This window comes from Cavia porcellus, unplaced genomic scaffold, assembly GCF_034190915.1.
Source record: "Cavia porcellus strain 051 isolate PalLab524CR breed Dunkin Hartley unplaced genomic scaffold, mCavPor4.1 scaffold_14, whole genome shotgun sequence".
Taxonomy (NCBI): Eukaryota; Metazoa; Chordata; class Mammalia; order Rodentia; family Caviidae; genus Cavia; species Cavia porcellus.
The window spans coordinates 66,606,613-66,627,702 of NW_026947497.1; the positions used below are offsets into that span (position 1 = coordinate 66,606,613).

General features: G+C 50.2%; 1 long non-coding RNA gene across 1 annotated transcript; it reads right to left on the bottom strand.

The window, feature by feature from the left end:
* Positions 1 to 611: 611 nt before the first annotated feature.
* LOC134478620 (uncharacterized) lies at positions 612 to 13,238 on the bottom strand. Its single transcript, XR_010051371.1, has 3 exons — positions 12,901 to 13,238; positions 12,213 to 12,334; positions 612 to 1,007 (listed from the first exon to the last, which is right to left on the bottom strand). It is a non-coding gene; the product is annotated as an uncharacterized LOC134478620 (long non-coding RNA).
* Positions 13,239 to 21,090: the final 7,852 nt, after the last annotated feature.

Consider the following 21,090-nt stretch of genomic DNA (forward strand, 5'->3'; position numbering starts at 1 on the left):
ATTACCTTTTAGAAGCCCCAGCTTTGTGCACATGAAGCCCTTGGGGTCATCCAGACATAAACCATAACATCAAGGTTCCTGCTCACATCAGCCTTATAGGAAGGCAGCTCAGAGATTATGGGTCTTTTCTTTTAGAGACAAGGAAATAAGAAAAGCTCAGGGACTAATGCAAGTCACATGGTTGCTGACTTATGTTGGTTGTACAGTTAGACTTCTAGGTGGCAGGACCAGAAGGTGTCCCAGGATGATGAGAAATCTCGACTCAGATGGATACACTTGAGAGTTTACAGCAACTGGAGGGGTGAGTGGTCACAATTCCCCTGTGCCCAGAAAGTCCCTTCCTGAGTCACTGAGCCTTTTTCAGCCTGAAACCCCAGCACCTTCCCTTTAGAGCCCTGGTGAGTCATCTCTCTTTGGCTCCACCTCAAGTGCTTTCAACCAGGCCTTCCTGGCTTTCATAGGATCTGACTCAGGTGGGCAGTATCAGCAGAAGCTTCTGGTTCAGGGCCCACACTAAACAAGAGGACGTGTTTGCGAAATTATTTGTGAAAGAAGAATGCAGTGAACAGTGTCGGGGTCGCTCCCGGCCGGCAGGAAAGACACACGACAGATTCTGGCGGTGTGCAACCTTGCCTTTATTTGTCTCCGCGTGGGCCCCGCGAGGCCTCCTCTCTGTCACCAGTCCTTTCTCGCCGGTGGACTTTTTCTATCTCTCTCTGTGCTTCCTCTCGTGGCGGGAGAGGCATTCACTTTTATAGGGCAACAGTAGCCAATCAGTTCAAAGCGCGCGATGCGGGCTGACTGGCTAACATCAGCTGTTGCTAGGCAGACTATCTTACAGAGCGGGTTGTTTAAGTCACCAGCGCAATCAGGGGGCAGGAAGCAGGCGCCAACTTGACTCACTCGATGGGAGGGGCAATCTAGCTCAGGCTCCGCTCCCACCCACAGGCCCTACGTCCGCCAAGTAAGGCGACCGGTGTCGGCCGCGGCTCCCAACAGAACAGCATCTGAAAAGAGACACACAAATCTGCAGGGGGTGGCAATAGTAACAACCTATAACACAACTGTATGAACAATTACACCTTACCTTTCTGAGACACCTGCTCCCAAAGAGCTTTAAGTATGTTTAAGTTTATTAGGCTATTTGATCTCATAAAAGTCCCACAAATAGGGTAGTGATAGTTATGAATGCCATTTTATAGATGGGAAGACTGAGGCCTGGAAATATATAAATGATTTGCCCAAGGCTCTACAGCAAGCAAGGAAGGAAGTGGGCATGTGTCTGTCCTGTTTCTCGAGGTGCGGGGTGCTTCATGCGTGGGACTCCCTCTTGGTGTCTACATTCCTGTGAGGTAAGGCGTGGACAGAGAGGTGGATGGCAGCAGGTTCAGAGGCTGTTCCTGCGCACGGTCACTCCTTGAGTCAGGCACCTTATTTTGAGGTCCATTTCCTCTTTCACTTCCCCAAACAATTGCTGGGGAGTGAGCTCACTTGTCACATGGCCTCAAACCAAGAGCTGACAGTATGAGCACAGTGGGCCCTGAGGGGTTAATAATAGTGACCAGAAAAGAGCCCAGTGCCCCTGTGCTACACTCCTGGCCTCCTGGCCCATCCACCCCCAGCTGGAGGAGGGCTTCTCTCTAGCCTGTTCCCACAGCCTCCTCGCCTGTTTCCTGACCCCAGTCTCTTTCCCATTTAGTCTTCCCCATGACTGATCTGTGGACAGCTCTCCTCCATCTCTCAGAGGCTGTCCCTGGAATCTTACTGGCCTCAATTTGGCACTCAAGGCTCCACCCACTCCAATCCCAAAACATCTTCCCACCCTGGGCTCCACCTCTCATCCTCGGGTACGAAACTGCCTTTGGTCAGGCTGGAGACTGGCCTCGACATGTTTTGTGTTTTCTCAACTCCCAGTTGTCTGCCATAGCATTCCCTTGGCCTGGAAAGCCACTCCCACGCTCTCTGGATTTTTACCCATCCTTCAAAGTCTATGACAAATGTGACCTCCTTCATGAAGCCCTCCTGATGTCACCACCAGGAAACGATCTCTCTCTTCTGGGATACCTCATGTTTCCTGGTACACAGATCTGTACACAAACAATTTTCTATGTCTTGTAGTGACGGTGTAAAGTTTTGGGTGTTTACAGAATGACAAAGATTGTGGGATTCTGCATCGCGGCTCGGGCACCTCTGTGTCTGTGTGTGAGTGTGAGGGTAAGGGGCACCTGTACTTCAGCAAAGAATGGGCCACTTGTGTCAGTCACTTCTGCTCTGCCAATGAACAGACAGCCAGGTTTGATTTTCAGAGGACAGAGGACACTCAGTAAGTTCCATAAACACACCTGGAGGGAAAAGAATGGAGAGGAGGAGGAAGCGAATGAATGTGTACAGCTCGTTCCCTTGTGCCAGGCACGGTGGGAGAGAGGAAACTTCCTTGTGAGTAGTGTGCTCACTTAACCCTCCAGAAATTGTGGGGCAGAAATTGTTGTCCCCATTTTATAGATGAGTAGCACCAAAGGTCAGGCTCGCGGGGCACGTGAGTTAGGTCATGCTCACTGAGCCCTCTGCCAGAGGGTCATGGAACAGGGTCAGCAGGAGATGAGAAACGGCAGGAAGGGTGCTCCCAAGGCTTCAGCTGCTTCCATGGGGAGCACTGAAGCTTGGGTGGCCCTTCAAAGATGTTAGCCTTATGAGCGATGGGGCTGTACCTTTGTATTCCTGGGAACGGGCATAATTTGAGCACGTGGAGGCCTTTGGTCAAGGGCAGTTCCTGGAAAGCAATAGCATCCATACAGGGACTGCAGACCAGAGAAATACCTGCCATTTCAGCACAGCACAGCAGGCAAATGGGCCTGCCTGACTCCTGACACCCACAGGCTTTGTCCTGATGTCTTCTATGGCTTCTAATCCATCTCAGAAGTGACCCTGGCCACTCTGTGTCCAAGAAGCACTGTCAACTATGAATGGAAGACCACACCCAGAAAGACCCCTGAAAGGAATGGTCTCCCCCTTTCCTGAAAGATCTCAGACAGATCTAGTGTCACAGGAGCCATGAGAAGGTAGGTGTGAACCCTCTTCTTGCTATTTCTGTGGCTGTCTTGTTCTTAATCACACTTGGGGAACTTTGGTGGTGGAATCTGCATGTGATATTCAAAATATTTCAGCAACCTGGTAAACACCCAGAATACCATAGTAGATATTGGCAGAGTGGCCCCTGGTACATTCCAGATGAACAATGAGACCTGGGGGCCCTGGGACATCACAACCAGGGCTCTCTGATTCAACCCAGAGGAACAGTTTGGTTCAGCATGTGAGAAAGAGGCATCGTCTATACTGGAGGCTTCTTCCCATTGCCGGTCCTGTGTGTCGGTCTGCTCTGTAGTCTCCCATGCCTGGCCAAGTTTGCTACGTGAAATCTGTGTGACTTTGGGTAAGAATCAATCACCCTGCTGTGGACTCATTTACTAAAATGAGAAGTTTTCAGACCTGTTTCTCCTTGAAAGGAGAATCTGATGAAGTCCCCCAGGGGATGGGAGTGCGTGGGCCAGGGCTGGGCCTCCTACCCTACTTCAGCTAGAGCAGCTCACCTTGTATTTGTTTATGCCTCCATACGGTTTCACTTAGAGCCCACATTCCTGAGCTAAAGACAAAGCTTAGAAACCAGCAGGCTGCATATGATGTCTGAGGCCCTTCATATGGAGTTCTGGCATGCCAGATACAAGAGAGTGAACTAACAGATGGATGAATGAATGAGTGAATGGATGGATGGATGGATGGATGGATGAGTGAACTCTGTCCACCTAGCCGACACAGGCCAATTCCTAACCACATCTGTTCTTAAAGCAGGTGGCCAACTGACCTGAGGCCTCTGGAAAGCTACATAGATCAGACACTGATCCCGAAGTCCTGACAATTACCAGAATCTGCGTATCTCCCCCCAACCCAGGAGACGCCACCCTTTAGGCATCTTGGATGCCACCAGGTCTGAACTGGAGAGTCACTAGCAGTGAATTCTTCAGCACTTGTCACCTTTGACTTTCCCAACATGTTGACTCAGCTGAAAACTTCTGACAACAACAGTGCCAGTCACCGAGTCACGGGGTAGGCCTTGCTGGTAGGCTAGGCTCGGCAGAAGAATCAGTAGGTTTTCTCTGTGTGTGTCCTGAGGTGTGGCCCCTGTTGGGACTGCAGGCATCTGCCTGCGTCAGTCTCAGGAAAGGGCTCCCAATTTGGCCTTGCTTTTCTTTCCATCATCCTCTCCTTATTTCCTCCGCTTCCTTTCCATCCTCCTGTCATTCTTCTAAGGCAGGTGTGTTTCACCCTTAGCTGTGCTTGTTAATTGCCCAGGGAAACTTAAATATTACTAATGCCCAGAAATTTTTACTACTTGGTTTGGGATGTGGTGTAGGCAGTAGGACTTTTACAAGCTCCCCAGATAATCCTACTCTCCAGCCAAGGTTGTGGTCTGAGGTCACAGAGGTGGGATCTCAACTTCAGTGCAGAGATTCAGGTGTGTGAGCTGGATTTGCAGAAGTTTGGGGCACAGGCATCTCTTAGCAGCAGAGGAAGGAAATGTAACCTTCCCACCTCCCCCTTTCCCACTCTCCTGTGAGACCAGGGAGGCCAGTCCCATTGGGTGTCTGGGTGGGAAGGTGTGGAAGGGCAAGAGGACACCTCAGAACTTACAGAGGCTCCAGTGCACCCATGGCACCAGTGCCATTCCAGAGCCTCAGGTGCTGGTGTTTTGGGGGACTTTGAGACCTCATCAAAGGCCTGGGCAGTGGCACTGTCACAGGCCCTGCTAGCAGCAAGGCCTACCCTGCAGTGACCACCGGCAGCACATTCAAAGAGTGGAACAGAGTGAGGACAGGGAACTTTGGTAAGATGTGGCATCTGCTCTCAGTGACAGTCCTGTTCATGAGCACATGTGGTATATGCCTGGGGGAGCCCCAAATCACAGAATAAGCTTACGGCAGATGGGAACAAGCACAGTGAAAATCTGCTCATTTCATAGAGGGGAGCCCATCTGGAGGTGTGGGATGGTGAAGTCTGGGGACAGTGGGTCACAGATATAAGTCACAATCATGAAACTGTCTGGTGATGCCAGCCATGAGTAAGGTCTGGTTGACATTTGCCAGCCTTCTCCAAACTTGCCCCAGAGTAGTTATAGCCTCCAGAGTAATTTTCCCTCTGCAGGGACCGAGCAATCAGGGGTCCTCTTGGTACGCCTTTCCTGCGTCTATGTTCTCAGTGTGAATTATTTGCTTTGCTTCCTGTGCAAGTTTTCCCTCTTCTTTTAAAATCACATTCTCTCCTAAATTAGCAAACCTCTTTAATTGTTAGCAGGAGCTAGGGCTCTGTTCCTTTGCATGGACAATATCATTAAACGTTGGAAAATAAACAAACTGGAAAAGTTTAAGACATTTTCAAACCCTTTGTTTCCCAGAGGGCGTCTGGGGCCCGGGCAGGACAAAGTTCTGCTGGCCTGGGTTTATACTGTGTTGATGACTTGACCCCCTCCAGCTGTGAGAAGCCAAACTGACAGCGGGGTTGTTTTTACTAAACTTCCCAGGACCGCAAACTTGATTTGGGAGGCATTTGTACTGATTTGCGCCGAGGTCTCCAGCGACTGCATGGAGCTTCCTCCTCGGGCAGAGTGCATGCTGGGAGTGGGCCAGTGGCTCTGGTGGCTGACAGCTGTTGTAAACCATCGCTGTCCTCAGTGATTCCACAGGGTCAGGGGAGTGGAGAACAGGGGAGAGGACGGGGTGGGGGAGTGGCAGGGGGGTGTGAGAACCCCTTTCCATTTTGCTGAAATGTGAGTCTAATGAAATGATAATGAGGTTGTGGCCTTTAAGCTCCATTGAACTTCTTGAGCATTGTAATTTTACCCAGAGTGGAGCTAGTTTTTGAAATGATTAAAACTATCGATTCTTAGGCCTGCGTGGCCTGAATCAGAATTCATTAGAGGCCTGGAGGTGAGGGATAAACATTTTTCCTCAGTTCCTCCAGGAAACAGATGCATCTTGTGTGAGGCTATAGCTGGCATGGGTGCCCTCGGCATGCTGGCGGCTGGACCAACAACAAATGGAACCCAGCATCGATAGAACCACAAAGTGAGAAGGGCCCAGCCATGGGTCTCACCCCACACACTCGGCCTTCTCTCTCTCTGGAGGAGGCAGGTTCACTGTGCTGAGTCTTGGTTCAGTTTCTTATGAGTATTGCATGTGAAACGGTTTCCGGTCAAAGATAAACACCCAGGAATGTCAAAATGCTCCAAAGTTTTGAACCAAAAGAATTCCAGAGGGAGAAAGTCCACTGCATGGCCTTGAACCTCCTGAGCACCATCTTTGTGAATGCCATCAGAGAAATCCCCCCTGTCATTTCTGTCATGACTTTGATGGCTCCTAACAGCGTGAGATCTCAGGTAAAATTTTAGTTCAGGTTCTCTAGAGCTGAGATAGATTGGCATATTAAAAAAAAAAAGAAAAAGAAAAACCAACCCTACCTAATATTAAAAGAAAAGACTTATGGGAAAGTCAACAGCAGAAAGATGGGCATATTCCTAAAGTGTCTGTGTCTTGCTTTACCTTTAGGCTGTTCTTGCCTTAAAGCACTGAAGCATTTGCAAACTCTTGATCTGGCTCACTCCTGTGTCCCTGTGAGGGCCACTACCCTGGTTCCTGCCATCTTCAAACTGTCAACTCTCATCCTGATCTCTTCTCCAACAAACCTAAAATATCACAGTCTGACAGCCCACCTGGGGCCTCCAGCACACATCCGGATTCTGGTCCAAGGAGCATCCTTTATCAGCAGTGGACCGGGGTAGTATAAATGACCCAGGCAGGCTGTTAGGATGCTGCTGCCACTTGGGGAGAGGCAGCCCTGCCAATGTGTCCTTGACTCCAGCCCCCTCCTTTCATAGGTCTGCCAGGCAGTCATGGTCATAAAATGCACATGGCAATAATTTTATTCAGACCAGAGTTTCAAGGTCTACCGTCAAGGTCACGCACACCGTGTCATAGTCATTGGGGAAATAACATGGACAATCATCAGTTTTCAGCTCACCTTTCACAAAGCAGCTCAGGCACCTGCATCCTAAGACTCTCTCCTACCAGCGACACCAAGCAGATTCAGAAGCACAAGGGGCATCTGGGGTCCCCCCACTCCACATTATGCTATTATTCTCCCCATCACGCTGTGTCCACTAGACTGTGGACTCCTTGAAGGCAAGGTTTGAATTTTAGTCCTCTTTGCATCTCATCACCTAGCACAATATCCAGCATCGATTGCTGAGTGATTGTTGAGTAAGCGAAGGAAGTAAAGAATTCATGGTGGATGTCACTTGATTCTTAGAGCAGCCCTGTGAGCTAAGCAAGGTGGGAATATGAGCTCTGATTTCCTGAAGGGAAAAGAAAAAAAAAGAAGGAAAGAAATGGAGCATGCCGGAGAGTAGGGCCCTGCTCTAAGTCACCTGATTCCCGAAGCTGGCGCCAAGGCTGCGGTGCAGTCTGGTAGCTGGGAGAGGTTCCCCGCCCACCTTGCTCTGAGTCTTGTAAGAGTCACTCACAGGGCGCCTCCTACACAGGGGGTTCCCGAGCAGTTCAGATCAAGGTCCCGTGTTATCGCCTCTCCCTGCCCCACCTGCGGCACCTAGGCTTTGAAAGAGTTGGCCTAGCAAAGGATCTACAATTATTCAGTAATAATGACTCCATTTTCTCTATTTTATTAATAAAAGACATACGCGACACGCCACTCAGAGCTTTCAGTGGGAACAAAATGAGTTTCCCTCTCTAGGTTAATCGAATTCCACCCAGAGGCAGGCAGTTACCAAACCACCTTCCAGGCAGGGGCTGGCGACTCAAGGGTGCACTTGATGGCCCTTCCCAGGGGCTAGTGCGGGGCCCAGCGTCTGCCCCTGTGACCTCTGAGGTCCAGGGGACAAAGGCCACGTCAGCTGCTCCCTGCCCGCCTCCCGTCTCCCCTGGAATCAGTAGACCCTGGCTCTTGGAGAAGCGTTACTGCTATGTGTCAGCTGCTCGGGGAGCAGCGGAGTGATGTGTTCCAAGACCTGTCAGGAGAGAGGGTTTATGGTCAGTTAGGAACCGTAAACCCCTTCCCGAGGAATTGCCGGAGGAATTTTAATACTCTGTCTCCCTCTGTCTGGGCACTTCCTTCCACTCTTGGCCCCGCTCCTCCATGCATATGGAACAGGGCTCGTGTGAGAGGGTCCCAGGGGGCAGCGCCTGGCTTCACTCCGTCAGAGTGTCACGGCTGAGAGTGGGAGGTGAGGCTCAGACAGGGCCAGCGCCTTCCTGCCTGCTGCTGGGCCCTGCGCTGGTTCCCTGTGGGGCCTCCCTTCCCGATCATGGTGGCATGAGGCCTTCCCTCCCTAGGCCTTGAAAGGAGAGTGAAAAAGGAACTCTACACTGTCCCCTCCCTCCCTTTCTTCCTCTCTTCCTCTCTCCCTCTTTATCTCCTTCCCTTTCCCTTTTTCCTACCTTTGATCTTTCCTTCCTTCCTTCTTTCCAACAAGGCCATACTGAGGGCCCACTATGTGTCAGGCAGGACGCTAGGAGCTTGTGACACAGGGACAACAGGCCTGTCCCCAGGGGATCCCTTGGGGCTTCTACTCAGCTCTGACTCCCCACAGATGGAAGCTACCAAAGGAGGCAAAAGAAAAAGAGAAAAATGAGACAGACAGAGAGAGAGAGAGACAGAGAGAGAGAGAGAGAGAGAGAGAGAGAGAGACCATCTAGAAGGAAGCAGGATTGACCCCAATATGAGAGGAAGCAAAATACAAAAATGGGCTCTGAGTGATTTGCGAAGCCCGAATGACACTTCTGTCCTTCTTTAAAAGAAAAAAAAATCTCACCTCTCTTGAGCTGTTTGGCATTCTACAATCATTCCAGAATCCTCTGACAGGAAAAGCTTTTTGTTCTTTAATAGTTGCCTTTGAAAATGCAAACCTCCTCCCTCCGCAAAGGGCTGCTGCTCCCGTGACAGCCCCTGTGTCCTCAGAAGGAAAGCACCCTTCTGAGATACCAGGCAGGGCCTGGGGTCAGGGGCACCTCCAGAGGACACAGAGGAGGGCCACACACTCTCCAGGCCCTGTCTGTGTCCTGTGCCAGGGGGTGCCATGCGAAGAGCATCCTACAACCATTGTGATCCATTCAGGAAGGCAGAGTGCAGGTTCCCCCCCCCCACCCGGCACCGCCCCCCCAACAGAGGAAGGCAGAGCCATGTCTTTTGCTCTCTTGAGCTTGGCACATAGTAGGAGTTCAAGAAATATCTACTACCGGAAGAAGCATACCATTCCCTAGCCATTTTCTTATCCATGGGGGAAAGAGAGAAACAACTGCCCCTCACCCAGAGTTCACTGTGCCCTGGGCTCTGTGTTGTGCCCTGGTGAGAGGGCACATGCATCCTTGGCTCCCATGGTATAGGGGAATGAATCTCCTGACCTACTATGTCCACAAGCTCGTGTTCTCTAAAATCCAAGAATGAATTTTAGGAACAACGGAGGTAAGAGTAGAATATATTTATTGAGAGAAAGAAAGCTTCTGCCTGAGAGGGACAGAAGGGTTCCTGAGTTGGGCTGCCAAGGACTCTGTCTTTTCCAGGAACTTTATAGAGTAAAACCATGGGTTCAAGGCTGGGGGCGGGGCAGGGGCGGGGGACAGAACGACAGACTGGGAATTCACAAAGCAGATGGGCATAAGGTGGGACAGAACTGTGGCTGGCCAATAAGATTAGTATTTCTGGTAAAATTGATTACATTAGGGACAAATGGGAAGCGAGCATTCTTAGGGAGCAGTGACTCTTCCCTAGGGAGTCAGAATGGTGACTCCTGACTTTCTTAGGGTGACAGGGAGCTATTTAGAATGCCAGTCCTCAGGATATGGTTGTATTTGTTTGGTCTTTTGTATTGAGGCCTGGCCCAGAGCAGGAGGTGTCTGTTTCCCTGCAGTTGCAAGGCATCTGAGCTTGTGTACTGGCTCCATCGAGGACCCAGCCGGGTCTCACTGCCTATAGTATTTCTGACTAAATCAGCTGCCTGCAACACCCACACCTCTGCCCAGGAACCTCCCTCTTCCCCACCTCCTCTGTCGTCTTCCTTCCCCACTGCACCATGGCCTCAGAGGCTCATCTGTCTTTCCATGGCTTCCCTTTTTACATCCTTATTTAAGGGGACACTCACACTCCACACCCTCTTAACCCTCTGTTCTCCTCTCCGGGGGACTTGTGTGCCACATCCACTCTGGCAGCTCCCAAACTGCATTCTCGAGTGTCACCTCCCTCCAGCCGACCCTTCGCTGGCTGCACCATGACCAAACTCAGCTTCCTCCATCTACCGTTTAATTATAACCTCGGAGTCTCTTCTCCTTCTCCTCCCTTCCCTACTGAACCACACACCGGCTGAGGCGAGTCCCTTCTTCTTGGCTTTTCCTCCATGTATCTGGGGACCCCCATACACTGGGCATCAAGGAGTGTATGCTGGAACCACTTTCTAGAAGAAGCTTCTGCATCCTTTTCCCTTGCAATACCTCTTACGTATTTTCCCTCTGGGAAAGGGGATCCCATGGCCACAAACCTCAAAACCTGTGTTGTTTTAGTAGAATCAGCAAGGAACTAGTGAGAGTTCTTCACCCCACAGGAACGTCTTTGGTCAGAATGGGAGGAAGGGGAAAGGGCCTTTGGATCCTAAATCTTCATGCTGACGACTGGATTTGCATATGTTAATCTGGAGAACTGTAGCTGTTTAATGAGAAGCAGTGGGCCATGTGGGTGAGTGGAATTCCTTAGAGTATTTTTTTCAGATGTCTTAATTCACTCTCTCTTTGTTGCCGTTGGGCAGAGCCAGGTGTTTGGATTGAGTGGCTCTTATCCCCTCACCCTTCCCCCAAATCTCTGAAGCCACAGATCTCACTGAACGCCAGACAAACCTGTCTAGGGATGGTAGGGAGCTCACACCGCCCATCTGCACACATCACCAAGAAGATAGCCTGAGGAGCCACCCAGGGCAGAAGAGCCCTGGCCCCAAAGTTGGGGAGGGGGTCTGTTTCTAGGGGTGGGGTGAGGAGGAGAGGCTAGAATTCCAGAGACCAGAGCCCTCTGTGGAGACAGCCTGCTGGGCTCCCAGCCCTCCATCTGGGTTCCACTAAAAACACATTTTGCGTGTTTCTGTTGTTCTTAACTCCGGATTTATTTCAAGGGGAAAATCATAAAGAAACATCTCTTCTCTTATTGCGACAGCAGCTTGAGCTTGGGTAGATACTCATCTGCCTGGCCTGTTCCTCTCCTGGAGGTGAAAGGCAGGGGTTGAGGTGGGGGTCCTTCCATCACGAGGCTCTGCTTGTAGCCAGGGTCCCAGGCCAGCGAGTATGCCCCGGGTCCTTACCCTCCCTGCTGATGGCAACATGGATGGCCAGAAGAGACCCTGTGGGGCCTGAGCATAAGACAACTGGGACAGGAGAGACATGCTGACGTGCTCCCACCCGGGAAATGTCTCTGCACAGAATGGGAAGTGACCGTACCCCTCCCGCTACTAACAGCCTTCTCAGATCCAGGGCAGTGTGTGACAGGCCCCTGCCGCCCAAGCGAGGCTGGACTTTTGCTCAGACAAAAAGCCAAAGGTGGCAGGCATCCCTCCTTAGGATTCCAGTTCCGTTCCAGTCCAGGCTGAGACTTCTCCAGATTACCCACAGCCTTTGAACTTGAATTACCCCATACCCCAGAGACACAAAGAATTGATGGCAGAGCCAGACGGCCCAATACTCTCATTTCATAGATAAGGAAGAGGAAGCCCAGAGAGGGAGGGTGCTGGCCTGGGGCTCATAGCAGATCAGTGGGCAGACCAGTCCTGCATCCCAGGTCCCATGTTATCTGACACTTTTCAGCTACGCTGCTTATGAGAGTAAGTGAGTGGCCAGACTTCCGTGAAGGAGTCCAGGAGCTCCAGGGGATGTGCCTGCTCAGGGACTCACACCTATGTGTGGGCTCTGTTTGTTCATCAGGTCTCTCCCAGGGGTTATCTTGGCTACTTAGGCTCTAGGAGCTGTAGGGACTCAGGACACCATGGGGGAATGGTCCTGCCTTTGCACAGAATTGGTACCAAACACAAAGAGAGAATTTGCAACCTAGACTGTAGGCCCACCAGAGTGCAAATCTCCCCAGGACCCTCTCTCTACTTCTGAGAGCCTAAGCCATACCTGAGTCCATAGACGTAGGAAGGACTTGGCTGCCCCCTGGTGGCCACGTCTGAGGGCTCCTGGCCCAGTTCCCCAGTTCCTCAGTTCTTTCATTTATCAAATAGGAGCTCCCTCCTCCACCCCTGCAGACCAAGAAAGGAAAAAGATTTACTTATGCTGAATGGATAAAACAACCACTATTCCAAAGAAGAGGTCAGTAGAAGACTTTGGAGACTAATGTGCAAAGCAACAATTATAAAATAAGTTAAGGTTATTGCAGAGATCAGTTTCAAACTAGAGGAAGAAGATATCATTCTAGCTTCTAGGTAAGTAGTCTAAAAATGATTCCATGAAGCAAGGATAGTGGTGCTCACTTACCTGTAGTCTCAGCTACTTGGGAGGCCAAAGAGGGCAGATCTCTGGAGGCCATCAGTTAGAGATCAGCCTGGGTGAATACATGGAGACCATCCCAAGAGGTGTAGTGCACACCCAAAATCCCAGCACTCAGGAAGCTGAGGCAAGAGGATTGCTGCAAGTTCGAGACCAGCCTGGGCTACAAAGTGAGTTCAAGGCCAGCCTGAACTGCATAGGGAGGCCTTGTCTCAAAACATGAAAAAAAAAATACCAACGGTGTGGGTTATGCACAAGCAAACAATGATTAACATGCATTTGTCTAAGGGTTCGCAGTTTGTTAAAAATTTGCACTTACATTTCCTGGTTCATCTCCTCCTAGTCATGTATGATTATCATAATCCAACAGGAGAGGATACTGAGGCTCAGAGAAGCTCAGTGATTTGTTCCAAGTCCATCTGGCAACTGAGTCTTCTTTGATTATGAAAGTTCCCAAACTCTTTGTAATGGAACCAGAATACCCATAGGAATGTGGCTATATCAGGCAAGGAGGGCAGGTGGGAGTCTCGGCCACCTCCTTTGTCACAAGAGTGACACAGCCCCCCCACCAGCTTCCAGGGACCAAAATTCCTTGAAGCTTTACTGTGAAGCACAGTGAGCCTGACATGGAGCAAATGCAAACAGGGGAGTCCTGGGCTTGTCATCACAACCTGGAAGTGATAGGCACAGGAGGGAGGTGCTTAGTTGGTTTTTCAGCACCAATAGGCGTTGTGGTTCTATCAGAGCTCAGACTGAGCATCAAAGGGCCACAGTGAGGCTGGTGAGCTCTGCGGGCAGCAGAGAGTGGTACAAGCCAGGGCAGGGCCTTATTTTCCACCTCCCCTCCATTGTCAGGCGCAAGCTGGATGAATCCTTGTTAGAGAAAAATGAAAATCTGGTGTAGCTATTTAAAAACAGGCAGGCATAAATGATCTGCAGCAGCAGCAGCAGCAGCACCAGTCCAGGCAGCTCTCTGGAAAATCATCTACCACTGCAGAGACAGACCTTGTATCCTGGCAATAGAAAGGGAAGCGGATGTGTGTCCACTTAGGCTCCTTCTCACTTCTGTGCCCTGGAGCTAGTTCATCATAGGCTCCTTTGGGGTCCTTCCCCAGGATGCCTTAACAATCCCGGTCTTCCACCAGGGTCCAAGTCCCAAGGCTCTTTGCCTAGAAATGCAGCTTTCTTTCCAAGCCATTATCCCTCTCTCCTGCCCTGCCCTCAGCCTCCCTTGGCAGAGCAGCTTTGGCGTCCTAACTGCCCCAAACCAGTGGCTCGTACCCACCAAGAGAGCTCCTTCAGGGTGAGTCTGGGTCCCAGGATTTACAGATATCTCAGGGGTTAGGACTGACTCTGAGACAAAAAGCCAAGGGAAAAGAACCCTAAATGTGACAAAATGCCAAGGTTGGCTCGAATATGAGTGGCAGTCTGCAATGGCTCAGTGGAGGGACAGGCCAGGCTACAGTGCTTGTCACAAAGTAGGTAAGAAGCAGTTAAGACCCAGTGGGTGCTCAGAGTGAGTGACTTTTATGCCATCCAGGATTCTAGGTCTAGGTACTCTCTAGTGAACTATGAAACTGAGATCTCAGGAATGAGTGCATTCCAAGGGCAGGGCTAAAAGCAGAGGGCCCTTTGGACCAAAGACATGGGCAAGAGATGGAGAGTCTAGAACCAATTAACCTGCACTGACAAAAGCCCACCACGGGCGCAGCATGGTGATAGGCACTCACCAGCACCCCATCCCAGTTAGGCTTCACCGTGGCCCCACAAAGGGATGACGTTATGTAACTGGTCCAAGGTCTCCAAAGGTAATGACAATAACCAGCCCAGCCAGGGCCTTCTAAGGCCAGTGTGGTTTGTTAGAAGCAAATCATGGACTTTGCTCATTTGCGGGCCTGATGTAAAGCCTTCCACAAAAGAGTCAAATGCTCAAGAAGCCAAACATCAAAAGGAGGGAAGTGCGGGCATTTTTCTATAAGCAGATTGCCCTTGCCATGGAGTCTAATTTCCCTGCAGCGCCGCCCTGTCCCAGGACACACATTCTCTGCCACACACTCAGTTTTGTTGGTGGACTCTGCAACTGCGTTTTCAAGGACTTCATCACTCCCCAGCACACAAATGTCTCTCCTCCATCTTTCCCGTTAAGCAGATTTCAAGAATGAACCAAGAATCTTGGCCACCATTAATTTCACAGCTTACAATTATTTGCATCCCTTTTCTTGCCTGAGTCATTTTTAAAAGCCCTTATGATTCCTTTAATCCCCTTTGGTAGAGCAATTTCATTCTCTTTGCCCTCAGCCTCCTCTCTCCCGAAATGTCCCCCCTCCCCCCGAAAGCTTTAAATAATGCAGCAAATTCTTGTTTCATTTCCTTTTCTGTGTTTCCAGATGGATTTTTGTCTCTCAGAACAGCCCCAGGAATCATTTCTGTCAGATGCTTCACTGAGTGTCCCTTGGTCTTTGCACTCATCTGTCCCCGCACTGGACCTCTCCACCCTGCTGAACTGTGATTTGCTATTTTAATTATACTTCCTCTTGTCGCACGTGAGGATTTTCCTCTTCTCTACCTGATTTTTAATCCTTTCTTCCAGTGCTGAGAATTCATTAAGATCTCTAGATTCCTTCCCTTCTGCTTCCTTGATGTGGAGTAATTCTTAGTCTACAGGCATTGCTGATTGTTCAGATGTTGGCGAGGTGTGGAGTGCGGGTCAGGGGTCCCTATCTGAGTACAGGTTGAATCAGGCTCTGGAGCTGGGCATCCCTGGGTGTCTGATTCCTGCAGTCCTGCACTGGGCCTCTCTAAGCCTGGGCTGCAACCCCAGAGCACTCAGCCACCTGCTTCTGCCTCTCTGGCCAGCTGCAGAGCTCCTGGGACTGTCCATTGTTGGTTCTGTGGGTTGCCTCTTGCAGGATGGCCTGGGCTGGCCCCGAACACAAACTATCTGGGTCACCTACAGCTGTTTCCCAGGTGTCACTGGGCACATGGGCTGAATCCCTAGCCGGGAATGGGTCTGGCAGGAAGCCGAGAGGAAATAACTGGTACAACCAGGAAGTCAGTAAAGCAGCCATGAGAGTGAAGGACGAGAAAAAAGCTCTCAGCTGCATTCCTGGAATAAGACAGAGCTATTCACCCTGGAGAGGACCTACTTGAAAGCTGTCATTCTGTTTGGGCTCACAAACCTGTCCCTGGTCTCTTCTCCAAGAAAGTATGTAGGTCAGTACTGGTGAAGGCCGTTTGGTACAGAAGAGTGTAAACATCAGCCTTGAGCCTGGCTCAAGAACAAACCTGGGGTGTGCTGAGGTCCCTAGGGAAGGATGACCCCCCTGCACCTGGGGCTGAGATGAGACAATGGACAGGAAAGGTCACTTTGTGGGCAGTTACTGATATTTTACTGTGCAGACAAGAAAGACAAGGGACAGTGCTCACCTCTTCATCCATCATTTCCTACCTCATTCTAAAAGACTTGAATTAAGAGATACAGCTGAAAATGGACAAAGAAAATGATCCAGCAATTCTGAGGTGTCAGGTAAAGTTTAGGAGGGTCTCAAGTGGGAATGAAGGAAATGGATGAGAAGGTGGCCCTATAAAGCCTCGTCCCTTGAGGACGGCTGGGCCAGGAGCACCTGAGAGGGGTGGGAGGTGTATAGAGCTGTGATTCCCCATGAACTTGCCTTTGAGCCCCAGAGGCTGCTGCCCTGGGAAAAAACAGGCACATCTTGTTATCCCAAGATGTCTAGAATACCAAATAAGATGGCCAGAGATGAGGAGCATAAATGTCCCCAAGCTTGGGGCCATAGAACTGCAAATAATTCTGGTGCCTAGTAGGTGCTCTTTGCTTTTGTATGCAGATGACTCATGTCAATACCCTCTCACATTTCCTTTAGTAGTGCAAGGGCCATCACAGCACCAAGGAGTGGCTTGGAAGAGGTGCACTTTATCCCCTTCCCCGTCCTCAATCACCCTCAAGAAACACTAAGTAAAAATCATGTCTTCACCGTGGACATCAATGTCTTCTGAGGTTTATGGAAAATGTGAGTACAAACCTTCTTTAGAATTTGCTCTTTTTATTGATCTGTAAAGAATCAGCCAGCTCCTACCACCACTTTGAGACAAGTCCCAGGCCCCTGCTTCCAACCACTTTGCTATTTCCAAGTCTCTCCCAGCAGACATGCTGGAGTCCCCACTCCAGGGGTGCCCCTGGTGCACCCACGGGAGCAGATGGCAGCTACAGGAAGGGAAAGCTCAGGGGTTAGTGCTACCACAGGGCGGCAGGATGGGGAAAAAAAGGGCGCCCTTCCTTTGCAGAGGAGAGCAAAGACAGACAGAGTGGGAGAGTCTGGCCGTTCCGGGTACATAGAGGTGGGTTTGTTAAGTGGATGGGGTCTGGAAAGAGGAGTCGGAGGTGAGACTGGACAGATGGCAGTGCCACATCAGAGGAGCCTCGAGAGATGGACGAAGGGAGAATCATCCCCGGGTTCAACCCAGGAAGATTGAGGTGAAACTTGGACTTCAGGGAAGTTAGCCATATGGAAGATAAACTGCAGAAGGGGGTACTGATGAGGAGGTCAGAGAGGAGGCTGTCACCTAAGTCCAGCATGAGGGGCAAGGGCCTGGGTCAACCTAGGTGGCTGTGAAAGGAGAGGATAAAAAATAAGTGAGATGGAAAGGACTTGGGATAGGACCGGGGAAGCCCAGGCCTGGCAGGATTGGACAGTTATGGGGAGAAAAATAACCCAGAAACAGGTAACACGGGGCCTTTCTGCTCCCAGTGGCTCCTGACAGGAACTAGTTAGTGAGGCTAGTTATTGCTATCCAATCCAAGAGATTTTCCGCAAAGCTACTGCAGGAAACTGCAGAGCAAGGCAGGTAGGGGTTAACATAATCGGCAAATAAACCAAAGATTAATCCTCAACAGTCCTTAATGCAGGGTAAAAATGTGATAAATTATTCACAGCATTCGGTGTAATAAGCAGGTTGACTCTTTGGCACCAGGCCTCTTGAGCTGTATTTTACACTTATGTTCTCCTCTTATCCCTCTTATTTAATCATTTCAGAGGACCTGATTTAAATAGGTGTTTCAGGTCCCACTTTTTTTCTCCCCCTGCAAAAATAAATTAGATCGTACCTTCCTCTCATGACACTCTGACATTTACCACATTCTTACATTCAAATAAACATGATTAGAAAGAAGGGAGCTTGGGAATTAGGCACAGCAGGAAGATGAAACACACTTTTCCTACAGTTGCCTCTTCCGGTTTTCAGGGAAGAAGGTCCACTCTGCAGAGAGGTCCACAGCAAGTCCATTTGCTCATGGGATACTCCCAATTAGTGCTCATCAGAAGGAATTAGAGCTGTGCTTTAGGCCTGGCCAGGATTCTCTCTCCTGCAGAGCTGGGTGTCTGCAGAGAGGTGCTCATAAATCCTGCGGGGTGTCTGCAAAATGGATTACAATGAATGAGGCTTTTGTAGCCAACAGCCTCCCACTGGTGGGCAGCTTTTCAATGGCCCCAGTCCATGGCGCAGGTCCCTCTGAACAATGGCTGGATTTCCGCTCCCCTTCCTCAGGCAGTGCCCCCGCCCCCTAAGAAGGGCATGAACCTCTGTGAGTAGGAGTTTCTTGGGAGCTGAGCAGAGACCACAGACTCTGGACCAAAGTCAGTGGGAGGAAATGCTCAGAAGGTCCAGGTGGGATAATCAAGGCAGCACCGAGAGATGTGGGGAAAGAGAGGGTCAAAAAGAAGAGGCGGGAGCTAAGTAGGAGCCGGCGAACAAAAGATTCAAGCCAAAGGGGAGAAATGGACCTTGGAGGAAAGGAGTGGAAGGGATGGTAGACAGGGAAACATAGAGGGTGAGGACTAAAGCTTTGGGAGAGAAGATCAGGGCTCTGAGAGAAAAAAAAAAGGGGTCAAGAGAACAGGAAGAATCCAAAAGGAGGAAGAACACCAGGGAGAGTGGGAAGCTGAGTCCCATCCCAAGAGATTCTGGTGAACGAAGTTAAGCTGAGGGTAATTTGTTTGAATTGTTGTCCTTTCTTATCCTGAATAAAGAAAGACACACACACAAATATATGCACAAACTCATGCAAGCTCGCAAACACATGCATGCACACACAATGTCTTTATTCCACCACTGTCTGCAAACTCCAATTTGTCTACTTCCTTTCTCCCAATGATGTACCGGGGCAACCTCTCCTTCACTTCAACAGCTCAGTCCAGCAGGGCATTTTTATGTTTAATTGTAAATACAAGGTGGTGGGAACTAATAGGGTCTGCTACTGCCAACAAAGTGATGGGGTCTTTGTGTCTGGGCAGCAGGGTTTCAGTCCCCTGGGCAGCATATTCAGCACATCCAGGGAGGTCTGACGGTGCCCTGGCCAGGCACTGCTTCTGTGGGATGAGGCAGGCAGAGACAGCAGCAGCTGGGGACACTGGGGGAGCCACTTCCTGCAAAGGGAACAACTGGTGGCCAATATTTAGAAACAAGTTTCTTATGGGTAGTTAGCAATGAGCTTGCAAACTCCAGATTTTGTCAGGGGGGATAATGGATCATACATGCTATATAAGAAATCAGGGGGCAGGGGGCCTATTTCCCAATGGTGGGGAAAAGTTTCACTGAGTTTTTTCATTGAGGTGAGAGGCATCTAATGGGTAATGGTGGTGTATACCGAAGAGAGGAGGGTGGTTGAGGAAGAAATAAACCTAGCATGTCTTTTGGGAAGCTGGCAGGCAGGCTCAGAGTTTAGGAAAGAAAGATCAAGCCCAGGCCAAGCTGAAGAGTTTAGCTGTGGGTTGCCAGACTCAGACCCACCACAGCAGGCCCACTTCCAGTTTCCGGAGCATTTCCTCAGCACTCCCTGTTAATCCTGGCTTGGTTGGATGGGGAATCTGGAACACTGCCTGTCTACCATCAGTGTGGAAAGGAAGCCTCCTCTTGAGACTCTCCCGGGGAAGACAAGGCTGGGGACACCCCAAGTGGCATGGAGCTCTGACACAGGACATTGCCAGCCACAGAGCCAGAGGGCTTTCAGACCACCCTGGAACACAAATAGTGTAAGAGAGCCATGAACTCTCTGGGGGGAAAGCACACACACAAACCCCACATCTCAGCGTTCCCTTCTGGCACAGCCTTTCTGAACGCCTTGCTCAAGGTTGGCCTTTATTTCACTCAAGCAACTAAACGGATTCAGTGTTTACTGAGCTGACATTTAAGGACTGGCCCTCAAGGAGCTCACAGTCCAGTGAGTTCAATCTTCAGGACAGATGACAGAACTCATCAATTCATACTGAGATAAGCGCAGTGACATATTTGAACGAGTTACAGAAATGGCCTTGAAAAGCGAAGAAGTGATGTCTGAGATAGAGTTGAGGGATACATAGCGAAAGCCAGCACACACTTATGAAGTCTTTACCGTGCAGCAGATGCGCTGCTAAGGTTTTCCATCCATCATCTCCTCTAATTATCAGGGAAAACTCTTTGAAGCACATCCTTTAGTCCCATTTTACAAAAAAGCAAACAGGCTCAGAGGGCTTGAAATGTGATCCCAACTTACACAGCTAGTAGGTGGGAAAGCATAATTTGACGTTACTGCTACGTTCAACTGCCCTTCACAGCTATTAAAGGATAAAGGAGGTCACCTGGGGGAAGAGGTGCTGGAAAACATTTCAGGCAGAAGCAGGAGTAGACACAAAGCATGCAGCCCGAGATCCCACCTGGGAGCAACAGGTAGCTCAGTTTTACAAGAGCAGGAAGTAGGAGAGGAGACAGGTGTGGAAGGTGAGGTTGGAGAAGTGAGCAGAACCCAGGCCACTAGGGCCTGACAGCTTAGACTTCATGCTTTTCTCATGGGGCACTGCTGAACGAGTCTTAGAAAGAGTCACAGATAAACTTTTGAGGAAAACCTCTCTGGCTGTGGGATGCACCAGGGTGACAGAGGTGAAAAAGAACAGTTAGGAGACTGCTCCAGTAGCAAACAAGTAAATAAGACAATAAACAACTGAGGTGAGGCAATGAAAAGAGACATCTTTAGAAAGAATTAGGAGATTGAATCAACAGGCGTTGGTGGATGACTAAACGCGGAGGGTAAGGGATTGGGAGGCGTTGAGCGTGGGCCTTGGTTTCTGGCTCGGGAGCTGTTGTGGCCGCCAGCTGGGGTAGAAAGAGCAGGTCTGTTGGAGGGAGAATGGACACGGCCTCGAGGGTGTCCGAAGGGCTCCCCCGTCCGGAGACAGCAGCAGGCAATCGGATACACGGAGCCGAATGGCTGCTGGCTGCCGTTCCATCTTCGCTGCCCTGCCCTGCCCTGCAGACAGTCCCTCACTGGGAGCACAATGACAGGAAACATTAGACGATGGAATCTGCAGTTGGCAGGGCTGAGTGTGATTAATGCAGAAGAAACGAATTCCGTATTGGATGGCAACAAACCCAGACCTGTTAGGCTCGGCAGAAAGTGATCAAAGGGGGGGGGGGGCAAGGTGGTAATGGATGCTCAGAATACTCACTGTGTCAGACA